This window comes from Phyllopteryx taeniolatus, unplaced genomic scaffold (genome assembly GCF_024500385.1).
Source record: "Phyllopteryx taeniolatus isolate TA_2022b unplaced genomic scaffold, UOR_Ptae_1.2 contig_27, whole genome shotgun sequence".
In the NCBI taxonomy this organism is placed as follows: Eukaryota; Metazoa; Chordata; class Actinopteri; order Syngnathiformes; family Syngnathidae; genus Phyllopteryx; species Phyllopteryx taeniolatus.
Window position 1 is genome coordinate 47,751 of NW_026903195.1, and position 6,086 is coordinate 53,836.

The following is a 6,086-nucleotide window of genomic DNA, read 5'->3' on the forward strand; positions in this document are numbered from 1 at the left end:
TGTTGCTCTTTATCCTAGCAGAGACTCATCTGTCACCTGAAAAAAACCTCACACTTTCTTCCAACCTTTCCAACCTGCTTGGAACCAATTCTCACCATTGCTCTGGACTGTTGACCTCAAGTACTCTCAAGTCCTCCACCTCTGCTAAGACTTCTCCCTGGAGCCTTACTCTTTCTTCTTCCCCTCTCATTCATGTACATACTGTATAGTCCACCAGAATCAGAATCATCTTTATTTGCCAAGTATGTCCAAAAAACACACAAGGAATTTGTCTCCGGTAGTTGGAGCCGCTCTAGTACGACAACAGACAGTCAATTGACAGAGAACACCTTTGAGACATAAAGACATTGACAAAAAAAAAAAAAAAAAAAAAACAGTCACTGAGCAGTAAAGGGTTGCTAGTTATCTGGTAATCTGGTAATGCCGGTACATTTTATTTTTTTGGGACAATTGTGCAAAAAGATGCAGAGTTCTCTAGCACTTAGAGCAGTTCGAATGACTAATATTGCAATAGTCCGGTGCAATGACCATTGTGCAAAGGGCGCCGATACTTCAAGGAGTGTATGCGGTTTAAAGTGACGAGTAGTGTGATAATCTGGGACAATGTTGGTTGTGCAAAGGTTGCAAATACTCCTCAATCAGTGTGCAAGTGGAGCAGATGCTCCTCTGGCATGAGTGGCCAGTATTGGTCAACAACAGATATGCAAATAGTGCAGCGTGGCGAGACAACTACAGTGAGTGTACGAGTAATATATAATTGGCCCCACAGAAATGTGACAACGAACTCAAGTCAAAAATTGCCAGCATGTTGTAATGGAATTGTAGGTTAGGTGTTTAAGAAGTTGATTGCAAGAGGGAAGAAGCTGTTGGAATGTCTGCTAGTTCTAGTTTGCATTGATCGGTAGCGCCTACCTGAGGGAAGGAGCTGGAAGAGCTGGTGACCGGGATGTGGAGGATTCGAGAGGATTTCTTCAAATGGGGCCTTTGTTTACCCAACTGCTGTGGAGGGGGGCCTGTATTTGTCAGATTAAATGATACGAGACAAAGTTCTCGCTGTATGAAAATTGATGTCAAGTGAAAGTAACATTCCATCCATCTTCTTCCGATTATGCGAGGTCAGATTGCAAGGGCAGGAGCCTAAGCAGAGAAGCCCAGAATTCACTCAACCCAACCACTTTGTCCAGCTATTCCATGGCATCCGAGGTGGCCTGTCAGGAGATATAGTCTCTCTAGAGCATCCATCTCTTCCCCGTGTCCGAACCAACTCAATAGGGAAGTGTCCAGGAGGCATCCTAACCAGATGTCCAAGCCATCTCATCTGGCCTTTCTTGATATGGAAGAGCAGCGGCACTACTCTGAGCTTCTCACCATATTTCTAAGGGTAAGGCAACTCAACCTTTTGCCGCTTATGTCCATGATCTCATTCTTTCGATCACTCCCACAGTTTGTGACCATGGGTCAGGGTGGGACTATAAATCGAGGGGTAAATTGGTATGTCTTCACCACGACAGACCAATCATCACTGCAGATGCTGCTCCACTCCATTTTTCCGTCACTCATGAACAAGACCTCAAGATACTTAAACTCCTCCACTTCGGGCAGGATCTTATCCCTGACCCAAAGAAGGCACTTCAACCTTTTCCGACGTAATACTCTCAGATTTGGTTCTCGTGTCATTTTCGGTTGTGAACCGCTTGAGCAATAGTTAAAGCTCATGGCTTGATGAAGCCAATGGCCTGTTAAAGTAAAAAGTTTAAAACAAACAAATAAGAACTATGAGGGATGGGAGAAGCAGTGTGCGCCTATCCTTATTAGCAACTCAAGGCACTTCTGATGACAAACGGACATGTGTGGCAGTGTTGGTTTATGACCATGTCTCCAAAGACACACGCATATGAGAGGGCCACTCTTAAATTGATATACGCAGCCCTTTTGAATAATCCTGACTTCCTTGAATGTCCTCTAATCCATCCATCCATCTATTTTCTGAGCCGCTTCTCCTCACTAGGGTCGCGGGCGTGCTGGAGCCTATGCGAGCTATCATCGGGCAGGAGGCGGGCAACACCCTGAACTGGTTGCCAGCCAATCGCAGGGCACATACAAACAAACAACCATTCGCACTCACATTCACACCTACGGGCAATTTAGAGTCTCCAATTCATGCATGTTTTTGGGATGTGGGAGGAAACCGGAGTGGCCAGAGAAAACCCACGCAGGCACGGGGAGAACATGCAAACTCCACACAGGCGGAGCCGGGGATTGAACCCCAGTCCTCAGAACTGTGAGGCCGCCATCTTTATGAGGGACTCCTGCAATGGGCCCACCCTTCCACTCCATTCATTTCTTTTGAGACTTTGAGTTTAAGCACGCTAAAAAAAAATCATAACTGCCTAGACTCACATATGATATAAAGTGATATCCCATTTAATATGATGTTGGCCTACCATTTACAGCTATAACAGCTTCAACTCTCGTGGGAAGGCTTTCAACAAGGTTTAGCAGTGAGGTTATGGGAATTTTTGCTCATTCTTCCAGGACCATATTTGTGAGGTCACACACTGATCTTGGACGGGAAGGCCTGGCTCACTGTCCACTCCAAATCAACCCAAAGGTGTTCTCTCAGGTTGAGGGCAGGACTCTGTGCAGGCCAATCAAGTTCATCCATATCAAATTCCATGGTGGACGAATGGTTAGAGCGTCAGCCTCACAGTTCTGAGGACCCGGGTTCAAACCCCGGCCCTGCCTGTGTGGAGTTTGCATGTTCTCCCCGTGCCTGCGTGGGTTTTCTCCGGTTTCCTCCCACATCCCCGAAACATGCATGAATTGGCGACTATAAATTGCCCGTAGGTGTGAATGTGAGTACAAATGGTTGTTTGTTTGTATGTGCCCTGCGATTGGCTGGCAACCAGTTCAGGGTGTACCCCGCCTCCTGCCCGATGATAGCTGGGATAGGTTCCAGCACGCCTAGTGAGGAGAAGTGGCTCGGAAAATGGATGGATGGATGTCTTTTTGGACCTTGCTTTGTGCACCGGTGCACAGACATATTGGAACAGGTAGGGGTAATCAAACTGTTTGACTGTCCAAAATCTCTTGGTATACTGAAGCATTTTGAGTTCCTTTCATTGGCGCTCAGGGGCTAATATTTTGCAAATTTCCAATGTTAGGAATTCCGAGCGAGACCCAGGAGTTGCTCAGCCAGGCTCACAAGGAAAAATTCCTTGATGGAATTCCTTCTTCACAGTTCTTTTAATGTTTGGTGGTGATCCTGTTTCCAAATAAGAATTCTGATACACTAAAATTGTCTTTTGAGAATTTAATACAACAAAATCAGGCATACAGATTTACAAGCTTGGTGAAGTAGAAGGCAGCCCACCTGCTGGACTCTCTTCCCTCTCTCGTGGGATCCGGAAGCCGAGTGGCTCCCCTTTTCAGATAACAGTCTGTTCCTTCAGTGGCTCCTTATCAAACCAGTTATTGCCTGTTCTCAGTCTGAATATTATCATAACAATGTCTGTGGCGCATGTGTGTGCGTGTGTGTGTGTGTGTGTGTGTGTGCATTTATAACAGTCTGTGGTCAGTTTTAACAACCAAAAGCTAATGTGTGTGTGTCCTAGTGTCCTGTAAGCAGCAGCAGAGAAATATACTGTATCTAACACCAACTTTGTTGGAACAGTTTGGAGATTTACCATTCCTGTTCCAACATGACTGTGCATCAGTGTACAAATTAAGGCTCATAAAGACACAGATGAGAGCGTTTGATGTGATGAACTTGACTGGGCTGCACAATCCTGACCTCAACCCTATTTGAGGGTCCAAACACTTTTGGATGAATTAAGAGCGGAGACTGGGAGCCAGGCTTTCTTTTCCAACACCAGTGTGTGACCTCACAAATGCACTTCTGGAAAAATGGTCATAAATTCCCACAAACACACTCCTAAACCTTGTGGAAAGCTTTTCCAGAAGAGTATAAGATGTTATAATTGTAGAGAGTGTTCTAATGTCATATTAAATGCTATGGATTCACTTAAATTCACATCTGAGTCAAGGCAGGTGAGCAAATACTTTTGGCAATGTAGTGTGTGTGTGTGTGTGTGTGTACGAATGTATATATATATATATATATATATATATATATATATATATATATATATATATATATATATATATATATATATAATTTTTTTTTTTTTTTTTACGTGCAGTGCATTTTGGACCTGGGCCTTCAACGGGCCTAAAGTGTCCAAATCCACATCTTAATCCCACCATAACATCACAAAATAATGTCCATAAACGCAATATAAGCGTGGCATGGAGAGAGGCGTTTAAGCGTATTTCAGGATGTATACCAACGTGGTGCTCGCACGCCTGTTCTAGAAGTTGCTCTCCCGAGATGGGACATTGCGACTTTCTAGATCTTGCAGAAGTGATCATTTGAAAATGTAAACACTGGCAGAGATTTATATAAATAGTGTTGCATATTGATATACATGTTTCCTAATTATTGTGAGAAATTATTAACGTGATCAATGTCTTTACACAAATGAAGATCATTAATAATTAATAATAACATTATAATAACATATTAAAGGTAATTTGAGCATTTTTGTTATTTCAGAAGTGTGTATCAAACTGGTAGCCCTTCGCATTAATCAGTACCCAAGAAGTAGGTCAGTTTCATTAAGGTTGGTGACCCCTGATGTATACCATTCAGGGATCTCGTTTGAATTGCGTCCTGCGTCTGAGATGCACAAAAATTAGCCGGGGATGCATAAGGTACGATCAATCTGCATCTTAGGACACAGAGCTATGGCTTAGTACTCCGTCGAGGTGCTGGAAATCCGGTGTGTGAATTTATTTATTTTTCTTCTGGCGAGACAGGACTCGAGAGTGCTACTAATGTGGTAGCATATGCGACTTAATTCCTGAATGGTGCGGCAAAAAAAAAGAGGGTGCGAACAGGTGCCCAGTCATTTGGGGAAGGAAAAAACATTTCCTTTACTTCAAAGCACACACATGAAACCCATCGTGGTCTCTAAACCAGTCAGACATAGTGAAGGGTGGGGACGGCTGGGGACCCTTCCGGTGGGGACCCTGCCTCTGGGGACCTTCCCTCTGATTGGCCATGTGGTCCCCATCCTCTGATTGGCCATGTGTGTGTGTGTGTGTGTGTGTGTGTGTGTATGTGTGCGTGCAGGCGTTTGAAATTTCTGACGGCGAGCTGGTAGCTATACAGTTACAGAAAATTGAGCGGTATTGATGGAATTAAGTTCCCAAGCCTAACACCACCGTGATGATGTGGGTATATTTTGGACTCAAACCAGATGGACACAGCCATCCCGCTAACACCAGCGAGCTGGTATGTCGAATTTATATGAAGTCGCAACAAAGACAACACAACTTAAAACCTCAAAGTGACAAAAATCCATTTTAAACAACTATCCCACCCAATTTCTTCAGCTGGGAACAAAAAACACTGTGGGACATTTCCCGTTACCTGTCAGCTTGCAATTATGGAACCCTTTGCCCAACAATACAGATACAAACGTGACAGCAAATATGGTGCACGTATGCTCACATTATATATAGTATAGTATAGCGTACCCACTATTGTAAGAGATATAGTCACTGAACATGTTGACAAAGCAGCGTTTAAAGAAAGGCTTTTGAAATGTAAGTACAAATCTTGAATCAAAACAGGCTGCTTTGATCTACTTGTTGTGTTGTTATTAATGTTGCTATTTTGCACTTTTTCTTAACTGTTAACTTGATTGGCAGTATATTGCCTGTTAAGCCATGAATGACTGTTTATACCTCTGTGCCAAATGTTTTTTTAAGTGCAATTTTTATGAACAGAGTTTGAGTCTGTTTTATAAATTTTTTTTATCCAAGATATTTATTGTTCTACATTACAAAGTCCATCCATCCATACATCCATTTTCTGAGCCACTTCTCTTCACTAGGGTCGCGGGCATGCTGGAGCCTTACCCAGCCATCATCGGGCAGGAGGCGGGGTACACCCTGAACTGGTTGCCAGCCAATCGCAGGGTACATACAAACAAACAAACAATCATTTCCACTCACATTCA